The sequence below is a fragment of the Coturnix japonica genome, chromosome 4 (assembly GCF_001577835.2).
Source record: "Coturnix japonica isolate 7356 chromosome 4, Coturnix japonica 2.1, whole genome shotgun sequence".
In the NCBI taxonomy this organism is placed as follows: domain Eukaryota; kingdom Metazoa; phylum Chordata; class Aves; order Galliformes; family Phasianidae; genus Coturnix; species Coturnix japonica.
The window spans coordinates 59423118-59445244 of NC_029519.1; the positions used below are offsets into that span (position 1 = coordinate 59423118).

The 22127-nt window shown below is 40.5% G+C and overlaps 1 protein-coding gene across 2 annotated transcripts in view; it reads left to right on the forward strand.

Moving 5' to 3' along the window:
* Positions 1-22127, forward strand: part of SCFD2 (sec1 family domain containing 2) — a 160356-nt gene that overhangs the window by 69345 nt on the left and 68884 nt on the right. The gene's annotated exons all lie outside the window — the stretch shown is intronic.

Below are 22127 nucleotides of genomic sequence, written 5' to 3' on the forward strand. Positions count from 1 at the left end.
AGTCATTAAAAACAAACAAAAAAAAAAAAGCAAGTTGTAAAATATCCTATTTATTTTATCATCTAATCCATTCGTGTGGTCATGTAAATATCCACGTAGAGCTTTGTGCCCACATATGTACGAAACACATACAGAAGTCACGCTAACAGAGCCATGACACTATCGAAAATGTATGTTTTCAGCTGGTCCAATCCATCTAGAGTATTCTGCTTCTGTATGTATGAGTCTACCTGCCTCATACTCCAAGCAGATCCTAAAATCAATACCTGTTTTGCAGCAAGCATGTTCATTACTAGATAAGGAGAAAACAAATGCTTGCTTTTGTTCAGCCACATCCTTGGTTTTGCTGCCGTTTTGAAACAACAGCTTCCCAAACCTGGTTCTCTGATAGGCAGGCAGCTACAAAAGCATTTCTTTTGTTGAACTTACAATGTAGCCTTTCCAGCTGTGATTGAATCCCCCTCTGGAGGGACACAGCAAGCCTTTCTCTTTTTCATATTAGAGATGCGTCTCAATTATTGCTAATTGATCCCTTGCAGTTCAGGAAAATATGCTGAAACTACCACTACAGTCAGATCCAAGAGCAGCATCTGTATGATTTGAATTTCTACTTGATTTCAAAATAATGGCTTTTATCAAGAGTACTTTGTGACATGGATAAAGTGTCTGCTAAATAGTTCAGTGAAGGGCTAGTCCTATGGCAGCCTTGTCTTATAGCTTATTTCTGAATTAACCATGGGTTCCACAACAGAATCAGTAAAAGAGGCAGTGATTATGAAATAAAAATAGTAATAATAAATCTTTTTTGTTTGTTTGTTTGTTTTGCCCTTAATTGAGAATTTAACTCATCTTACTGACATTCTTCACGTTCTTAAAATCTGAACACATTCTTAAGAGCAACATGCAGACAAATTAGAGGAGAATTAATCCCATATTTCTATGTAGGAAAGGTATTTATGGAGAAATATCACTGGTCTCTGTTCATCCAAAGCAAAATAAAGTTGCAAACAAATTTTTGTTGTGACTTCATGAAAAGAAAGAAAGATCTAAATGAAAAACTGTCCCTTCTGAGTTTGCAAAGGAGCATAATGCAAGAAATTCGAAGTTATTTAGCTCTTTATGTTGAAGATTTATGGGAGTCTTAAGCTGTGCTGTCTTCTAGGCCTCCCCATGCTCTCATTTTGTATGTTCATACTTCAGGTTCTCTGTTTTTCTGCCGACTGTGCGGAAGATAGGAGTAAGGTGCTAATGCTGAGTCCTTCAGGGCAGCCCTGCAGCCTATGTGGGCACAGGGTTGGTGCCAGGACGGCTCCTGCTTCCTTGTGTGGGGGAGGCTGCCTGCAGCAGGGTCAGCAGATAGGGATCAGCTCCCCACCACAGCTAGGGGCTATAAACTAAACTGTTTATGTTAGAAGTTCATAGAGGGGGTTACAGAGGATGGGTTGGATACCTCGACAACATTGAATCGCTGAACATTTTGAATGGATCGACAAGATACTCTTTGAAATACTTATTAGCTTCTTCTTGTCCCTGACACTAAAAGGCCATTTTCCTGCATAATATTAGCAAGGAAGCTTTGTTCTCCACTTAAATGGCAAAGAACCCTTCCTGCAGGTTAGGCTGCTGCTGTATGGAATACAAGCTGTGTTCTTCAGGGTCTGCCTCTATCCCTCCAGGGAAGGATGGCATGTCCCAGACCAGGCGTGTCCCAGACCAGGCACTCCTGGAGAAGCATTTCCTTCTGGCATTACTGTATGACCTCATGTATGCTCTGCTGCTGTAGCTATATAGTTTTATCCTGCCATAGAGATTATAACTACAGCCAAATGCATCCTAAACCATTTTCACCCCACTTTGAAAATGAGAGTTTGTTGCTCAGGATGTTTTTTTTTTCCTGTTGCCCCAGCTGATTCTTTAGACAGCACAAACAGCCCTCCCTCTGGCTGGAAGGGGCTCTGTGTAACACTAAGCATGAAGACAGCCTCCTAGTATCTGCGTTATTTTCTTGGCGCCTTTTGGCCACGATCCAGTGGAAAGTATTTGCAAAGCACAAGCCCTGGAGGACGACTAATGTTTGTCCTGCCAGGAGCACAAGAAAAACATGAGGAATGCTGCTGCCTGCCTGCATCACCAGAGCTGCATGAGAGCTCGTGCAGTCTAACCTACAGATGTTTCCACTGCTTGGGCATCTTGGTTCTTTGCTTCGTGATAACAGAGCAAAGGGAAAAAAATGTTATCTTACATATGCGATGTGGTACCTCATTTATGCAAACAGCAAAATCGTTTCCTGCTGAAGACCCTTGAACTCTCTAAGACCTCTGTAACTTATTGCTGCGACCTTTTTATAGGCTTTTTTCCGTTTCTGCACAAAACCCCAAGGTGACGAGCCAGCCATGTCAGCTGGTGCAGACTTTAGGCTTTGCAATGCTGGTGCCATGCTCAGAGGCCTGTGCTGTCTCTGGAACTGAGGGAGGAGATGACACAGCCTTGGTGCTGGAGCATTTCCCATTGAGTAAGCAAGTGACGCAGAGGGTTTCTGGTAAGCTGTTTGGGAGAAAAACTGTTTTCCAGATAGAATCTTAACTTACATATATATGTATTGTGCATGTCTTAAAAATAAAGTCAGGCCTGTCCTAAAAATCAGCGTTACAAATATGTACTAAGTAGTTGTTACGATATCAGGCTGCTTTGTACACATGCAGGGATATTTCGGTTGTGTTTCAGAGTGTACATTGAAATGCATGGTAGACCATCCCAATGGAAGCTCCAGTGGCTGAGCTTCTTTACTTTTGTTTTCCTTTTTTTCCCTTTTTTCTTTTTTTTTTCCATTTTATTCTCTTCCATTTTGCATTTTCTCCCTTTTTTCTTCTTCTTTTTCTTCTTTTTTCTCATTTTCTTTTTTTTTTTCTCTCTCTCTCTTTTGTTTCTTTTTTTTTCTCTTCTTAAGCTTTCATATGTTGCCTGTTTATTTTGTCTTCAGCACCTGGCTCAGTTGGCTCCAAACTGGATAGTAATTTTCATTGAAGTGTTTATAACATGAAGTCTTTTTTTTCCCCTTTTTTTAACATGAGACATATGCCTGCAGCTCTGCAGGCCTCTGACTTCTTGCCAACTTAGCAAGACAGCCAGATGAAACAGGAAACTGATATGGTGCAATTTTCATTAATGATTTGTGGTATTTTTCAGCATGCAAATCCAACAGTATTGAGAGGATGCTCCTAACGTTGAATGTCCCTTTGCTTTAAGCATAAAACAAAAACAGAAACTGCTTTGGAATCAGGGAACTTTTTAAAAGGTGCCCTTCTGTGTGTTGAAATGAAATTATTTCATCTTTCCATGCAAGTCACTTCATTGCAAAACATTGAAGTTTTGGCATATTGTAAAATTATGTGCAAATTCCTGCTGTTTTGCAGAGCACACCCAAGCCTGGCAAACAAGAAATGGTGAAGTATTAAATAACCATCAGATTACATTTTTAAAAGAAAATAACAAAGAAAAGTCTTGTCTGTGGTCACCACCCCTATGACACAAAGTGCACAGACACAAATGTTTGGCTGGCGGACACAAATGTTGAAGTGCTTACTGTAGATTGTAACGTTTTACTTTGTTAACTCGTGGCGCTTTCTTGTGGTGCTCTCTAAGTATCCTGTTATAGTTTTTGTGCGTTTGGCATTTATTTTAAACGCCATATTATGTGCTCAATCTGACACACCCATTCTGAGCAATTCATTGGTTGGTGATTCCTTGAAACTGCCCCTTTGGCAACACACGAGGACAGGCAGCATTGCTTCTGCTGGGACAAGGAGGAGTAACGTTCAGCTTTAGTTATTTGTAGTTGTTTTTGCCAGCTCAACGGTGCCTGTTATTCTCTCATGCTTTCCATGATGTTTTATTGGGTTGAATTCTGTCCTTATACTAAGGACAAATAAAAATCACATTTAAATAAAGTTATAGAGTTATAAAGTTATATTTCCTTGCTTCATCTCCACCTTTTGGCTCTGGAGGTTGTATTTTCATTTTCCCAGTATAATCAAGATAATTTGCTTTCTTATGTACTGTAATTAAAGGTCAGGCTCTTCATCTACATAAATCAGCGTGAAAGCAGCGACTGCTCCTCCCACTTAGAGCAGTGCTGAGGTGAAGCTTAAGGAACAGATCAAGCTATTGTGATCTATAGATCAAGGCAGATGTGAGAGGATAGACAGGATTAAATGCTTTCACTGATCTGCTAACCTTACTAATAGAGCTTTGCCATTTAAAACTGTCCTTAGAGGAATCGTTAGTGCTCTGCTGTTTTGGTTTCAGTAGCATCTAAATATTGCCGTGCGCTGTAGAAGTTTAAAAGTGTGATCTTGTTTAAATGAAAGCTTTTTCACAAATCTCTTCTTAGGTACTCAGCCCTTGCTACAAACCTTACAGACAGATCTGTCGTGGTCTTATACTTTAAATCAACACACGGAATGTGCTCTCGTGTTCCCTTTCTCCCTATTTGTTCTTGTTAGTTATAAATTTTATAGTTGAATAAAAGCCACCTCTGGTGGTTAAAGTTTAGGTCAAGTTACATTTTCTGTGACCCTCCTGCAGACGCTGGGACTGTGGTCTGGTGAGGCAGGAAAGTTCACAGATCAGAGCCTAAGGATTTTTTTTTTCCCCATTCTTTCCTTTATATCCTTTAGTTGGACAAGGAAAGTAATGTTTGTAAAACTGGACTGAATGATTTCTATTAACTAAAAGCTTTGTGTGAAGAACAGAGGAATGTTTGTGTCTTACATAATTTTAGAAAGCTGTATACACCACTTAGGATAGTTTACAACCAGATGTCTAACTCTTTTTTAATTTCCCTCTTTATTCATTAAAACAAACATTATTGTAGAAATACATGCCTAATGAGAGGTGGTAACAGCCAGTAATAGCCAATTAGATGCATTCATTTACTCTGAAGCTATACAGATATGTAATTGGCTTCCATGGATTTGTGTTATTGTGAGGAATACGTGGATACAGGTCCTGGGCTTTCTAGTTTATTCAAATGCTTCTGGCTTTGCTTTTTGGTGCTGTATGTGCTTATCAATTATAAAGATATCTCTACACCATTTGTACTGATGTAGCCGCATGACTTTCAAGTAAAGCAGAAGAAGAGAAAGATGGACTTGGAATAACCAAACCATCTTTGGGGAATGCTTTAGCCACAGATAAGTGCTGGTGCACCAGGCAGACCAGCCCAGGTTAAGGAATATTAGCGTGTCTCTGGACAGATCAGAGCCTAAGGATTTTTTTTTCCATTCTTTCCTTTAGTCGGAAAAGGAAAGTAATGTTTGTAATGTGTGTCTCTGGACATGCTAATATTCTCCAGAGATATGCCTTGATCCCGTTGGGATTTCTGCCTTTCTTCCCAACGTTCTCTTAAAATGTCGAGCAATTAGAGAATATATAGGCATGGCACAGGTACCCTTGTGTTAACCTGAGGGAGGTTTATTAGAAGAAAGGCTCCAGTTGGGTAAATGTAATCATATAAAATTTTGGAAAGAGCCTTGCTACCAGTGTCCATGCCTAATAAATAAGAAGTCAGAGAGAGTCCAGTTCTTCGTCATTTTGTCTTCTGCCCCTTTCTGTCATGTTCTCTATATTCTTTCATATTCCTGCAAATCTTGTGTGCTAAGTGAGGCAGGAATCCTGCAGCTGAAGAAACCTCGCAGGCTAATCAACTGCATCCATATCTTGATGTTATCCATGCTGGGGAACCAGAATTCTGGCAGGCATTAACTTTTGAGTGCCTGGCTTCACATACTCGCTGTTGTTCCTTTGATGCTTTCCCCATAGTATTCAAAGTAAGTAAACAAAACACTTAAAAGCTGAAATAACATTTTCAGTGTAGAGAATGATACTTCTTTTACTGGCAAGTTCAAATAGTTTGGCTGCACACCAGAGCTGTCTGTTCCTTGCAGCAGTGATCAGTGTGTCTGTAGCTTGGATGCTACATGGTCCTACCTCTGCAGCCAGTAAACATGCCAGGTGGCTTTGTAGGTATTTGTGAGCAAGAGAGTACTGACGTTTATGAACAATTGATTCAGATTGAGATTTCCTGCCTATTTTCCTTTGGCTTCTTTGTTCTTTCATGCTTAGTGCTCTTTTTTATTTCTTTTTTTTTCTTTTTTTTTTTCTTTTTTTTCCCCCCCACCATCCTTCTCATATTCCTCCCTACTCATCTGTTATTACTTCTACTGCTTCTGCCCCAGTTCTTCCCTCATCCTCTCCATCACACACATGGATCCAGTCCTCCCTTGGCTCTTTTCATCTACCTCCTCCTAAACTGTTCCTTGGCTCCCTGTCTGCTTCCTTGTACTTAATGTGCCTTCTGGGGCTCCATCCATGAAGGTCAGATTGCCAAGGCTGGGTGCTGCTTTACTCGAGTTCCTGGTTGTTTATTTGTGCTTTTCTCTTTGCTTCACATTCTGCAAACCTCTTTTTTTCACAAATAGATCTATAATAAAAGCCATCCCCTTTCACTGACACTTTAATTGTCTTAAGATTTGGATATTTACTTCTAGCTAATGGCACCTGAGTTACATTCATGGTGTTTCCTTCTTAGATTTTCTATGTTAGAAGCCATTTCTCTGTGCCAAAAATACACATTTATATGGCATGTATTTCAAAAGGCAACATCTAGAAGGGATAATACTCATTTACAGCTGTTTTTATGAGGCAAGAGGTGAGAATTGTTGTTTTTGCTTCCATTTTCCATCTGCTTCTCCAGCACTGCTGTGATTCTGGCAGTCGGATAGAAACTAGAAGTACATTGTGCCATTTATTTTGCAGTAATTGGGTATTTCTGCACCTATTCAGGCACACATGCCTTTCCTACCCAACTTTCCTCACTGATGCTGGGTTTAAGGTGCCACCTTATGTGTTGTCTGCACAAATAATTTTCTGCAGTTTGTTTCTCGTAACAGTAGGAAGAACTGCTTGGTTTGTTTTTCTTTGTAGCAGATGTGCTTTTTGTTGTACATAATATCTGTTGGATTCTGGATTATCCACTAGTACGTCTTTCCCAGTTTCGAGGAGATAAACTGGGATGAGTCATAGAGCATTTATTCCCAGAGACAGCTTCAGTAAGAGGGGAGAGACCATGAATACTTCAGGCAAAAGTACTTGGCATAGGTGGTATGAAGGTCACTGGTTTTTGTTGTTTTTCCCCCTCCCTGAGCAGATGAGGTTCTCTTCAAACAGGCTGCAGAAATACCAATTAGTGTGCTTCATTCTGAAATGTAATCAGATTTAAAATGTAAAAAATCCCTTTCGGCTACAGTATAATTGGAGCTCCTAATTATGAAAGGCATATGTTCCCCTCCATCTTTCTTCCCTCCACCCATGTAGCTAATTGTCCTTCTAGAATGATTTCTTCGTTGTAAAAATCTTTGTGACGTTCCACTCCTGCTTTGCTCAAAGCAATGCTGTTATCTGTGCATTAGCTTTATGTGGCTGGATTCTTGCAGGATAACACACAATATAGTTACGCTGATTACTTGCTATTTTGTGTGTCATCTGTGTTTTTGGAATATCTCAAGGCCTGTCAGTCTTCCGCTGGGGATTACATCATTTCGGGGGGCTCAGCCATTCTGAAACAAAAGCATACTTCAGTGGTAAAATATGTATGCCCGGACACTTGGCGGTCTTTCAAGTCTCCAAACTTGACATGGAGTTAATCTCAGATAAATGTATTTTCTTCACTTCGTAGTAACCAATTATTTCCATGCACTTATTTTTTTATTTTTTTTTTCTTTTTGCTTAATGTAAGGTTTCCTTTACCAATGTAAATTACTGACATAAAATACATTTCTTTGATTTGTTTTTTTTCCAGCCATTGCAGGATTCATTCTGAGGTGGTGATTTTGGTTTCTACTCGGCCTCTGAAAGTTTTGGCATTGGTGAATTCAGATTAATGACTGTTTCTATAGCAGAAAGCCTGATCTTGTTTGAAATGTTCTAATTTCTACATTATTAGCTGGCCTGTCTTCCCAGGGCAGACCTCTGGCAAGAAAGTTACCCACACCTGCCAAGCTACCTCATCACATATCAAATTATAACAGCAAATCACTATCACAATTCCTACCAGCCAACACGTAGCCACCAGCTATGATGCTGTCAGAGTTTCATAAGGGTTTAATTGAAACACCTAAAAAAATTTGAAACAATCAAAAATCTGAGAGAAGATTTAGGCACTGATTTGGACTTAATAATGTGAACTAAAAATAACAAAAGGAAAATGTAACTAAACTAATAATAGTTCAGTCGAATTGAACATGCAGTGGGAGAACGCCAATAAGTCAATTATTATTGTTGATTCGCAATAAAGTGTGTCTGAGATAACTTAGTGGCTTACAGGAGGTATGGCTTCCTCTTGATTTTTGAAAGGTTTTTCTTTAATATGCAGACATTTCATTTTAAAAATGGGTTACAGGGGCGGGGAATTTGTGCTTTTATTCCACTGAACATGCAGACATCATTAGCACAACAGATGCATTGTTTCTGTATGTAGGAAGGCATTTAAATAAATGGGAAGAGAACACGGAAACGTTCTGGGATGCTTTTCAGAGCGGGGCTTTCTGACGCATCCCTTCAAAAGACTTTTTATCACCTTTTGATTTATCATGGATAAATGAAATCTCTGTTCCTTTCAGTTTTATCAAGTTATATCTTTTTTCTTGTATGAAAGAACTTTCAAAATATAAAGAGATCAGATGGCCATAACGCACATTTTTCATAGCAGATAGTCTTGAAAAGTGCTTTGTAAACAGCAAAGCAGGACCGTGCAAGCTCTTATTACTGCTCTTTAAGTACTATGGTGATTGTAATTTCTCATTGGTTTTTGCATGCAAGTCACACAGTCTGATGTCTGAGTGTGCAGGTCATGCAGACTGCAAGTTTACTGAAGGGTCATTGTGGTTATCAATGGCAGCTGTTCATAGGATCCTTAGCAATGAGTGGAAATTTATCTTTTGATTTGAATGCTTCTCACTCCTAAATATTTTATGAGGTCTCAAGAGCATTACTATTTTTAACTAAGTAGCGGTTATGTCTTTTAGTTTATTTAGGCATCAAACCAAAGATCATTGAAGTCAATGTGAATTCTTCCACTTACATCAGCATGCTTTGGGTCGTGCCCTAAACTGTTGTGTTTGCTATCCAAACTAAAAGAGGTCATAGAATAAAAACTGGTGCTCTACAAACCAAACCGGGTTCGACAATAGCCAAAAGAACAAATCCTGCTTCCAGTTAAGGCAGTGGAAGATAGAAAAACATCTCACAAGAAACGTTTGAAAGTTTCTGGCATAGGAGTAAGTGTCTTCTAAAGTTAATCTTTCAGCTAACCTCCCTGTGGTAAAAATGACCAATTTGTCCCCACATCAGTTTTAGTAATGAGAGGTCACAGTGGGCAAGGAGTTAAGCAATAAAATGCCGTGTGAAAATGTAGAGTGTTTGTGCTGATCACCAGGCAGCACTGGTCCATCTTTGAAGCTATAAAAGGTTTTGATCTTTGTTATGCAGGTCTTGTAATTATTGTGATTGAGGAATATTTATGCTGCAAAAGTTCTTGCGGGCATTTTTATCTGATACAAAGGTGGTGAAGATGATGGTAGTGGTTAGAGAGCTCTACATCAGGAACAGGGAAAGCACACATGGAATAGCAAGTTAGCAGATACTGTACTGCCTGAAATATTCGTAATGAAGAGAAAGGAGGAAATACACGACATTATGCAGTGTTTTTCTATTAGCATTCAGAGGACAATCTGATGGGTAAAAAATAGCAAAGAAAAAGGCTGTATTAAGCCCTTTCATGTGATCCATGTTGTAACTGAGTAATCCAGGAGAATTTTTTAAGTATTTCTTTAGGTAGGGAAAGGAAATACCCTAATATTGAAAATATTCCAGACATTCAACAAATTCAGGATAAAAAAGGTACAATGCAAAATAAATAAATAAATAAATAAAAGCTTAGCCAATTTTGAAGCTAGATTTTAGGGTGAGCTTCCTCATTTTTCCCTCTGGAAAGGGGAATACATATACAGTGTTTTGTATTATAAGAGGCAAACGTTTGATGGGACTGTTTAGGCCCTGACTGAACATCACAAGAGGAGTGTTCCTGTGTATGAAAAATGTTATTTGGTAGAAAGCCTCAGTTTGAGGCAAACAAAAGAAACAGAAGGTCTTCACTAATGGGTTCAAAACTGTTTACTTACTTTGGTTTGGAAGAAATATTAACCTTGTGGGAAAATAACGACAGTAAATCTTTTTGTCTGCATGATGATGCATTTTAGTTTTGCAGAAGGGAAAAACATACATTGCTTGAATATGTTTTCCTGAGGTTAATTTTTGATGGTGGGATTTTCTGGAGGTGGTAGTGTTGACCCAGAGATGGAACATGGCTGGGCTGGTGATGCTCATGCTTGAGAACCTGGCTGTGTGATTTCTTAATTGGCTGGGGGTGCTGCAGGGGATCGGAGCTGGGATAGCAGCTCTGACATGCTGGTGTTGTCCTCAGCCCTGCTTATCAAAAGGAAGGTTCTTATTAGTACAGCACTGAGAAGGGAGGGCTGCTGTCCTGGAAGTCATTATCTGAAGTTTGTCATGGGAAGAGATGGAAGGAAGAGAAGAAAATGCTACTCCAAACAGTCTTATCCAGTAGCTCATTTCATAATTTCCATCATGCAATCAATTTGCATTCTTTTACAAGCAACGGCTCAGTTCTGTTTTTCTTCTACCAAGTGAAAACAAGGGTAAAAAGTGGGTTTTCTTTCATGACTTTGGAATCTTCCTCACTTTATAAGAAACAAAATTTTATTTGAAAAAAGGCACTGAATGAAACCTTTTCATGGTAGAGGATTTTTCAGTCTATGGGTAAAATTGTACACACAGCTTTGTCAAGTTTTCAAGGGTGCAAATGAACAGTGATTTGTTCAGATGAACTTGCTCAGGTTACTCAGACAAACGCATATTCCTTTAGAAATATTGCTGTGAAATAGCCTGTGATTCATTAATTATTGTAAGTATGAACAATTTCATGTAAAATGCTTGTCTAATTTTCATGAATAGCTCCCCCAAAAAAGGTATTTCCATGTGTAGGATAACTTGGCAGAAATAATGTTCTTTCTGTCCATTAGGACATTCACAAGGAGTGAAAACTCAGCCTTTACTTCCAGTTCCCTTTAGCAATGGCTCCACGGAACTGCAGACTGGTGGTGCTGCACAGCACTGTGTTAGCAGGTGGCTGTTGGCTTTAGCCGAAGTCAGCACCATGATGGTTTGCTGTTTTATTGTTTTTGCAGTGTAGATTGCACTAAGCTTGCATCAACATCCCGGGGGAGCCAATTTGCAGAGCCAAAGGGAAGAGGGCTCCTGAAGGCATTGTGGCTGCTGGCTAGTTTGAATGTTAGTTCATGACCTCCAGTGCCATGCGATTAGCACCTTATCATCCAAGTTCACAGATTCCTTAGCTTTCACCGAGGCGTCCTGCTGCCTTCCTGCTCCATCTTTCTCCTGGTTGTCAAACTACTTATGAAATAAAATAGCCTAGAGCCCTCCTTGAGATAGCAGAAATCTCAGTGGTCCTCCTCTGGTGCCCTTCATCACACAGCTCACACCCTCATGGTTCTGCAGCCTAATGAACACTCAGCTGTGGGGTAATATTAGGCTAAATCCCACTTCCCTCTCTGTCCCCACAGAGCTTTCCCTCCCCTGCAGAGGCACCGGTTAGATCTTCATGCTCTCTCCTGTGTTCATTTCAATCTGATCTGTGTCCTGTACACCACTCGCCTCTTCCTGCCCAGAGCTGGGCACTGCAGTTGCCCTGGCCCTGATACTTGATTCATGGGAATGGCTTATGCTGTGGAAGATCTTGCTTCATCTTTACTGCAGTGCATGTTGTCAAGAAACAAATAACATTTTCTTTTGTAACATGAACCATTAAAATAAATGCAGCAGTAAGAGAACTAGTTAGCAATGGTACCTTCAAGCAGGAGTTCCAGTTGTCCTGCAGCTTTGTACTTTATCAGTGTGGCATGGTTGGGTGAGTTTTGTATTCCCACCTCAGCAACATCTTAGGGAATGTTTGCTGTAAAGCTATGCTGCAATACTGCTGATGTGCTGGCTTAAGTCCTTGCTGTACATTTTCATACTTCAGTCTTTTTAATAAGCAACTGCAAGTTACACATCCTCATGAGGAACAATGGCTTGTACATAGCATTTAGACTTGTTTTATCAGCCAGAAAGTTCTGTAATATCCAGTCTCATTTACTTAATCTTAGCCTCTGGCTGTTGTTTTTTTTTCTGATAGGTTATTTTTTGTTTACAGATTGTACCAGTCCATCTGGAAGGAATGAAGTTAAATTTTAAATTGCAAATACTACGAATCAAATCAGTGTACAAAGCTGCCTTAAAAATGCTGAAGTCATTTTAAAAAACAAATTCAAAGACATTTTGATAAATGCAGACTTTTTCCAGTTAGTAACAGAACTGACAGATTCTAATGTCCTTAAATCTTCCTTGGACTCGACCTCATCCATTGCTGCCTAGTTTTTATCCGTAAATTGGAAATGCATTTTCTGTATCTAACAACCAAAGACTTTCTCAGCATTGAGTGAAATAGTCTTTGAATTGGGCTAGATGAATAAATTGACTTAAAGAAAATGTTCTTTCTGCACCTGCAGGAGAAGCCACAGCTGCCAAGTAATGAATACTTCAAAAAACTTGGATTCCTAGGATTTAGCCAGTGATTTCTGCCAGTTCATTGCTTTGATGTTCTTTACAAGTTCAGCAGCAAACGCATAGTGATGTGGATTATTATATAAACATAACCCTTCTGCAAAAGACGAACATAATCTCGTCTTGAAATCTTAATAAGCACAAAATCCAACTTGAATGAAACAGTTTGTTGATGGAGGCAGTTTTTAATACCTGCTTTCTATTCACATCTCTGTCTCTGAAACCAGCACAGGCTTTCTGTAGGATTCTCTGTATGCAGGTAATGGGGGCCTGGTGCCAACAGAGAGAGAGGCATTAATTTGAAAGAAAGAAAGATAGGCCTGGGCCAAAGGCATCTTGTCAGTAAGTCAGTTGGGATGTAGAGCGCTCATCCAGAGCTTCTGGAAGAATGTCAGAAGGAAGCAGATGAGTTACAGTAACATGTAACTTACTGAAAAGAATTACTGCAGCAAAGAAACAAACACAGAAACCTAACTTGGAAAAATGTGTAGAACTATAGAAGCATAGAATGGCCTGGGTTGGAAAGGACCTCAAAGATATCTAGTTTCAACCTCTCTACCGTGGGCAGGGTTGCCAACCACCAGACCAGGCTGCCCTGAGCCACATCCAGCCTGTCCTTGAATGCCTCCAGGGATGGGGCACCCATGGTCTCTCTGGGCAACCTGTTCCGGTGTGACACCACCCTCTCAAGTGAAAAACTTCCTCCTGATATCTAACCTAAATCTCCCCTGTCTCAGTTCAAAACCATTCCACCTTGTCCTATCACTATCCACCTATGTAAACAGACATCCTTTTCTGGACACACTCCAACAGGTCTGTGTCTCTCCTGTACTGAAGACTCCTCAACTGGACATAGTACTCCAGGTGAGGTCTCACCAGCACAGACAACAAGGGCAGGATCACCTCCTTTAACTTGCTGGCCACACTTCTTTTGATGCAGCCCAGCATATGGTTGACTTTCTGATCTGAGACGGCACATGGCTGACTCATTCTAGCTTCCCATCCAATAGTTTCCCTAGGTCTTCTTGAGCACTGTTGTGCTCAATGCTTTCATCCCCCAGCTTGAATTGGTAGTGGGGGTTGCCTTGACCCAGGTGCAAGATCTTCCATTTAGATTTGTTGAACCTCATAAGGTTCACCTGGGCCCACTGCTCAAGCCTGTCTAGGTCCCTCTGGATGGCATCCCATTCCTCTGGTGTGTTGACTGCACCCCACAGCTTGGTGTCATCGGCAAACTTACTGATCCACCCCACTGTCAATGTAATTGATGAAGATATTAAAGAGTATCAGCACCAGCACTGACTCAATCCTGCAGCCAGTTCTTCATCCATTGAACGGTCCACCCATCAAATCCATATCTTTCCAATTTGGAGAGAGGGATGATTGTCCTGATGCTTTTTGAACTCTGTCAATTGAGGGTCATTTCAATTTCCACATTTGTGCTCATTTTCTGATGCAAATCTGGGAGATTAACACACACAATTGCATGTGTACACACACAAACTTTCATGCATCTCCATGGAGGAACGTGCACAAGGAAGTTTGCCTGTGGCTGGAAGATGATTCTGCAAATGCAAAGTCTGTAGCTGAATTCCTTTCTCAAGCTCTTGCTTGAACAGACTGTGGAGGACTGTATCTAAAACAGTCGCATTGCAGGGAATGTGTGCTGGTATTTTAGCTGGTGTGCTGTTACGTTCTTAGATAGCTCCTTTTCAGCAGGAAAGAAAAACACTAGAGCAAAATAAGAATAAATAAATACATGAAAGAAGAGGTACTTATTAGAGATACAGATGAAACGTACTCCATTAACAATCATGGTGTGGTAGAAATAAAGTGCCATATTTCACCATTGGACACTTCAAAGAATGCTTTTTCTTCCAGTAATCCTCTGATCTGTTTCATGTCACAGGTCGCCCAAGCAGTATTTACAAACCTGGCTGGAGCACTGCTGCAGGATTTAAGGTGTTGCAACTTTCTGACATCAAAAGTTCAAGTGCACTGATATTTCTCTGAGAATGTTACTTCATGGTTAATTTTTATGCAGACTTGTGTTTATGAATTTGTCTCCTCCAGACTGATTTGGAACTTCCATGGAGCGGAGAGAAGTTCTCTCCTGATAGCCAAGCGATGGGTTTAGGCTGTGTATGGCTTTGACTGTGCTCAAGATGGCCAGGAGTGAAGCAGGAATCAAAAGGCGAGGCTGAGCCATTGACCTATATGTCAATGGGAAATTAGTGTCAGCTCCAGATTCCCTTTACATTTATTCTCCTCCAAATTGCTTTGCCGCCTTTAGGAAAAAATAATATTAAGAATTGCTGCTATGATTTTGAGTACTGTCTGAACTTGGATGTGAAGTCAGACTGTTGGCACTGATACCACTCTGGGAGCTTGGCCCCTGCCATAGGATACCTAAGCAGCAATGGGATGTGGTCTAAAACCAACAGTATCATGGATACGAGGTGTTTTTTTTTATTCTCTCCACATCATGAGGGTTTGGAAAATTTGCACAACTCAGACAGTCACTATTTACTGCAGTTAGATGGGTCCCATCTTCTATTCTGTCCATAGAGTAAGTTACTTTTTGCCCTGCCTTACTACTTCAAGACAATGACCATTTAAACTGACTGCTGCAAGTCCCCATGCAGTTTCTTGCAAACACAGTAGGAAAGCTGCTTTATGGAGCCTCCTTGTTAGGCACGTTGGCTGGCATTGAAGAGATTTCTTCCAGCTTTTCTCTTGCTTGTTTTTATAGGAAAGGGAGCATATTAAAAATATTTCTACAGCACCAAGATGAAATGACTGAGTTCCTAGGATTACAGCTGAAACAAAACTTGCACTATTCTAGTCTTGCTGCAGTAGGAATGCCTAGTTGCTCTGTCCATTAATGATTTCAAAGAAGAAGGATATTTTTTGAAATCTGTTCAGTTAAGTTGCCTCTTAAGTTCTCCCTTATAATCCATTTCAATAGTTTTTCCGAGGCTTTCAAACCAGAGCTACACAGGGCTCTATTTCAAGTGTACTATAAAGAGCTGATAATATAGCCTCTGTAGCTGGGACACAGAATCTTCCTTATATAGCTTGTATGAACAGAATACGCTTGTTCTGCAACAGATCTCATGTTGTTTATTACTGATAACTATCCTCAAGTCAGTATAAGTGACACTTCTGGATAACTTTCTTCATCTCTGATAGCAATCTGGTAGTTTATACCACTTTCCAGAAGCATATATTTCTGTTTAGATTTTTTTAGAATGCATTTGGTATTTATGATGCCAAAGTAGTAATTCTTTCAGTATCTGCCAGCTAGATCAGTCTTGAGAAGAGTCTCTTCAAAGCAATGTCTGTTTAGGATTGACTTATTTATGTGCAGTTTCTGTTACACAACAAAACAGTCAAAGAAACGAAGCACCAGTTCCCAGCGCCTGAGAAAGAAGGAGTCTCAGAAAACAGGTACAATTTAGGAAGTCGATGGGAACGGCTCTTTGCTTTGGAGAGCTGTGTACTTGTACACATTTCAGATCTTGTTTTTAAAGCCTTATTTTTTGAACAAAGTACTGACAGATGTGGAGATGGCAGTGCTACGTGCTGAGGGGAAATGATTAGGTTCCAGGGAGGCTGCTAGCAAAAATCTGCAGGGGTCACACTCCAGTTTGTGGTTCCATTAATGGCTTTAGCACAGGGACTGCTTATGTATGTTGCTTTGACACCCAAAGCTATTAGTATAGGGGAAAGTGGACTGTTATGCAGAACAATGTCAGAGAGTAATAGAAGTAGGGCTGATGCTTAAAGATTAAAATATATGCTAGGGATAATAATGAGATTTTGTTGACTAGGAAGAGAAAGCATCACTGGGGTCACCAAGGAATTACAGGCAGGTAAATGTGAGATACAGCCTGCGACACGAGCATGTATCATGGGAATGAGTTGAAGCAGGGCAGAGGTGGCATCAGTGATTTCCCGTTTTGCAAGAAAAGTCGATCAGAGATTAAAGAAGTTAAGAGCTTGTTGGATGTTAAAGAGGGAGGAGTTGAGTGCTAAAGAGGTTCATGTTTTACAGGATGGAGAAAAGGGAACCAACCAGCAGTACCATAAGTGGGGACACTACCTAGTTTGAATTACATAGCAAAAGCAAAGAAGGGATGTGTTTGCTGTCTGTAAATACATATGCAAGGAAGAAGCAGGCAAATGGTTCTGAATGAAACTACTATTCTTTCAGGTACTTTAAAGTAGTTTCTGATTTGTTGTCTGTTCTGAAATGGCATGTACCTGTAGAAAAATCCTCTAAGCACTGACTCATGGAGATGGCTTTCATACCTTGGCAATGGGGCTATGGCTCTGCTGGGACAGCCCTAAGAAGGGCCTGGACAGGGTGTCCCTTACTCATAGTCCCAAGTCCTGGCTGCTCACCGTGTGCCCCTGTGCTCCTCTGGGATTGTGTGGATGGACTTTTGATGGCTAATGGCTCCTGGGATGGGCCTGGGAGCAACTGCGAAGGATGTTATTTGAGCTTTCCCTTCCTGTGCTCCTTTTTGGGCATGCAGATGAGCTCTTACTGCATAACCTACCAGTACTGTGTTCAGTTTTGAATGTGGTTGGAAGCTCTCAGAGAGAGGAGTCTCAGTTTGGCAGCTGCACACTGTGCATCCACGCTTACAGAATGGCAGGACTGCACAGAAGTCAAACCTCAGATTGGACAAAGGGGAGCTGAAGAAAGCTGGGCCAAAATATTGTATGGATAATGTGATTTAAAAGGAGAAACTGTTCAGAACAAAAGCATGGGAAAAATTAAGCTTGACAGTATTTTCCCAGTAGGCAGGCAAATAAAACAGAAAGAATATAATGAAAATTTCTGGCTGATGGCAAATGTCTTTTTCAGAAGATATTGGAAAAAAATGAAGTGCAGACATTGTCAACTTGGTAGGCCATCATAATGAATAAAAGTGCTCCATTCATTCTAAGCTTTTAGGTACAAGGTTCAAAGTTTTCCTTACAATTTGGGTACGAAGGTAGATTGACTGGTGATCTCCCATTTTACTTCATCAGAAAATTCCATTTAAATGAGTGGACCTGGATAGATAATCCTGGGAGAATTTTTCTTCAGTTACAGCGAATGCTTTACTAGGTTTCAGAGGGTTGATATTTGTGTGTTTCTTGACGTGGATCCAGCTCCTATATATCTGTGAGAACTGCTTACATTGAAAGATTGCATCCCAGGTACCTGTAATTAAACTTTATGCTGAGTTTTTGAATAGCATTTAACGATGTGTTTGCCAGAAGAATCTAAGTCAGTTTCCAACAGTTAGCAGTGAGTTTCCCACATCCCTTTCCTGTTACCTGGCCATCCAAAGACTGGCTCTGTTCCGTGCCACAGGCACAGAGAAGAAGGGCTCCTGGAGCCTTCCCACCACGTGTGAATTAAGGCTCCAAGAAATTCCTGTTTTCCAGCCCAGCCCTGCTAGTGTCAGTCTAGGCTGGGGGGAAGGCGACATGATTAAAATTCCTGTTTCAGTAGATCTTGTCTCATAAGTGATCCCTTCTAAGTTTTTGTTTAACAGAATACTTCTAAATAGTGTATTGCTTCAAACATAACCATCACCAAAAAAAAAAAAAAAAGACTAGATTTATAAAAAGACTAGATCTCCATTAGGTGTGCTGAAGGTAGGAGTGACTGTAGGGAACAACTTCAATTTCTAAATCATTGCAGACTATGCATTCAGCTTCTCCAGAAGACCTTGGTAGAATTCCTTTTTTTGTCGATCAGTCCACTCAGAGTTCTTTCCTTAAGTGGCTTGGGATTTACCCCTGTGGCTGCTGGGCCACCCCAGGGTTGGGATAGGAAGCAAGGAGGCACAGGAGTTTGTCTCCAGACTCCCTGCAACCATCTGAAATGGGATCACAGACCAGGACAGATCTATCAATGTAGGGAGCAGCCCCGTCTTACACTGGTCCTGTGAGCAGCTGCAGCATCAGGATGCTGTGTGGGTTCAGTCATTGTACACAAGGATTAGGTCTGTTGGAATATTTGGTTTCCTTGCATGAAGTTCTCGTGTGACCTTTTAAAACCTTGGTTTGTTATCAGAAAAGTTATCAGAAACAAATAATGTATTTGAGGTAGAAAAGTTTATCTGTCAGATATATCCTCTGTGTATTACCAGAAATCAGATTAAGTGGTTTTGTGCTGTTCACAACAATTGACCAGAAGCAATTCAGTCACTGACAAATATCAATGCTTTATAAGTTTGTTCGACCCCAGGTTGTGCTACTTCCTCTGAGGACCTGGATTAGCTGCTCAGCGCACAGGACAATGCTTTCACATCCTGCAATCCAACATGCTCAGAAATCTGTAGGATTTACCAAAACCATACTGGTCTTATACAAACATTTGTTACTGGGCCAAACAGCATGATCCCCATATAGCGTTGCTGCACTGCAGAAAGAGCTTCCTACCTTGCCCTGCGTTGTTGCAATACAGTAACAGAGATCCACTCAGAACAAAAACCACACAAGTTTTTCTTGTTTAAGATCAGCCACGTTCCCTTAACATTCTCTTTAAAGCCAAGTGGCTTTAAAGTGAGGTGAACCCAGTTACTCAATCGGCAGAAGTCTCCCAGGCATGCTCTATCTACTTTCATCCTCACAGCTCTGTCTCCTACAAGGATGGTGGGGCTCAGCCTCCCCTTAAGAACAGATGCTTGGTGTCTTTGTTACTGTCAGTCTGTGTGATTGGGTGCTCTTATCTTAATGACTTAACAAACTGAAAGTTTAACAAGTACAATGTGGAGCAAACCATGGAGCAAGATGGGGCAAGAGGAAGGAGTTCCAGCGCTCCCTGCTGCCATCCTCTTCTCTTTCTCATCATGACAGTTGTGTAGCAATAGCTCTGCAGCACATTTACGTTGTGCATGCAGAGCAGGCCTGGCTCATACCAGCACGTTAGGTTCTCCATAGATGGGATGCATGAAGTGGCGTGTAGATGAGATTTCTGTTATTGAAATGTGGGAGCCATGTGTGTGCATCTGCATTAAGTTCCGTGACTGTACAACATCATCTGAGCAGCTCTGTGCCATTGGCACGTGCCATCCAATGCAGTGATTCTGTGCCACACATGGCAGGTTTGTTACATGTTGGAGTACAAAATGGGAGTGAATCTCTTCTGCATATCAAAGCAGTGATGGGAGTGAGGGAGGGAAGGAGAGGGGGGATGCTCCAGGTTTGAAAGCTTCAGGTAGTGTAAGTCTTTGCAGTTTTTCTGCTGAAACTCATTTTGTCTGGGGTCACAGCTAGGCTCTGTAAGGAAGCATAGCTGTTATGAATATAAATGTCTTTATGACTTTCATTTAATGGATAAATCCACACATCTACAGTATTTTTAAATTGATTCACCACGTATCTAACTTCTAAGGGAAGGGAAGTACAGAGGCTTTGCAAAGCGGCATCTACACTGTAGCTGGTAGAATTGCAAGCAGCTGTGTGTGCAGGTTGTACAGGGCCGATGATGTGCTGCTGCACAGCAGGGGAGATAGCTCTGCAGAAAAGCAAGGCATTTTTCAGCTTTTAAGGTTACATTAGACACTGCTGTGCAAATCAGCTCTCAGAACTATAAGTCAGGAGAAACTAAAATACCTCTGCGAATGTAGAATTTAATTATGAATGGCTGCAGTAACATTTATGTTAGCAAGAATGAAAGACTGTAAAAGCATTTTTACAAGAAAGTTTGTGTGTAATCTGCAGTAGAGTTTAAGCCTATTTAAAGGTTGGATTCATTTGTAGGGTTTTTGTGTTTGTGGGTTGTTGTGGTTTTTTTCCTAATTTAAACAGTTTATAGCTCTCAGAGTGGTTAAAACTTTCATTCAAAGGCATTCTTTCAAAGTCTTCATCTATTTTCTTTCTGGTTTGAAAAAAAGAAAGACATACTTTAGCTTTTTGAGGTAGGTGTTCTCTGCAGAATCCGCGCTGATGAGAACCATGCACAGAACAGGAAGTTGAAAAGACAGGGAATGGCAGCTGAGAGCGGCTCCATCTGCTCTGGAAGCGCATTACTGTACAGCGGAGGCCAAAACAACTGACAAGACCGAGTCATTATTTATGGAAGGACTCTGAACTCTGGCCGTTCGTCAGGCTGACTCAAGTAGTCTGCTGCTGGACCTGATGAGCTAGCAAGTATCTAACATAGATTTGTGCTCTAATAAATGTCAGATACAGAGGTGTTGCTGAAACAAATTGCTAAAATATTAAGAGAAAAAGAAACTGTATGCCAAAAGACTAATGAACGAATCTTAATAGTAAAGACTAGAGAGCATCAGAATACCTTATTTTTGGAAGAAGAGCATTGAGGAGCAGTGTGACATCCCAGCCATAAAATCAGTGGCAGAACTCTCACTGACTGATACAGAGCGAGGGTCTTACCCACTGTGTGCAGTATTTCAGGGTGCTTCCCCATTAATTTACTTTGTGTTACAGAAGCTGGGATGGCTCCTGTGTTTGTGAAATAGTTTCCGTGTCTGCCCATTTAGTACAAGTTCCAGTCCCCAGGCCAATGAAAACATTCCTATTCCCTTCAAAATTGTATCAGCAAGGACAAACAACTTCTTTTAGACTAATAAAAAATGATTGAGATGACTCTGTTCTTTTATATGTTTGTTGCTGTTGAGAGCTGGAAGTTAGGAAAAAATTGTGCTGAAGAAGCAGCTCATAGCCAAGCCAGGCTGGGTGCTTTTCTGTATTCTGTTCTCAGGGAGTGTCCCAAGTCTTAACATCATTCTCAAATGTGTATGTTATAGCATGTTAGAAAATTAATAGAAGGAAGACTTCTTTCCCTATTGGTATTCATGCTGTTTACAGTCAACAACTAAAGTCCATGTGCCCTCCTGCTAGATTGCACGACTGTCTGGCTTCAACAGCAGTGAGCAATCTGCTGTTATCTTTAAAAAGTGTCACGATTCTCCGGTTATTTACAGGCATTTATTGCAAAAATGTTTTCTAAACATAGTCACTTGTTAAAAAAATAAGTAAACTCAAACCTCATATTACGAAGCCTGTCTAGAGTCACTGCTTGGCTGTGTGACACACAGCAAGGAAAGGAGTCACATGTTCCTGTCTGGAAAGTGATCAGTTGCATTATTCTAAGCATTAAAATGTGTCTGTATGTATCCATCTGTATGCACAGAGACACACATACTTTGAGATCGTGCTGACAATGAAATTTTCAGTCTATAAAGAGAAACAGATTGCCAACATAATCTTTTCTTTACCAGACTGTGAATTTCATTATAGTCAAACCTGTCAACTTTAAAAATATTGTTTGTTATGATGCCAAAAGAAGTCCTAAAGTGGTTTACTGATTCTGTCTAAAACTTCTTATTTACTGT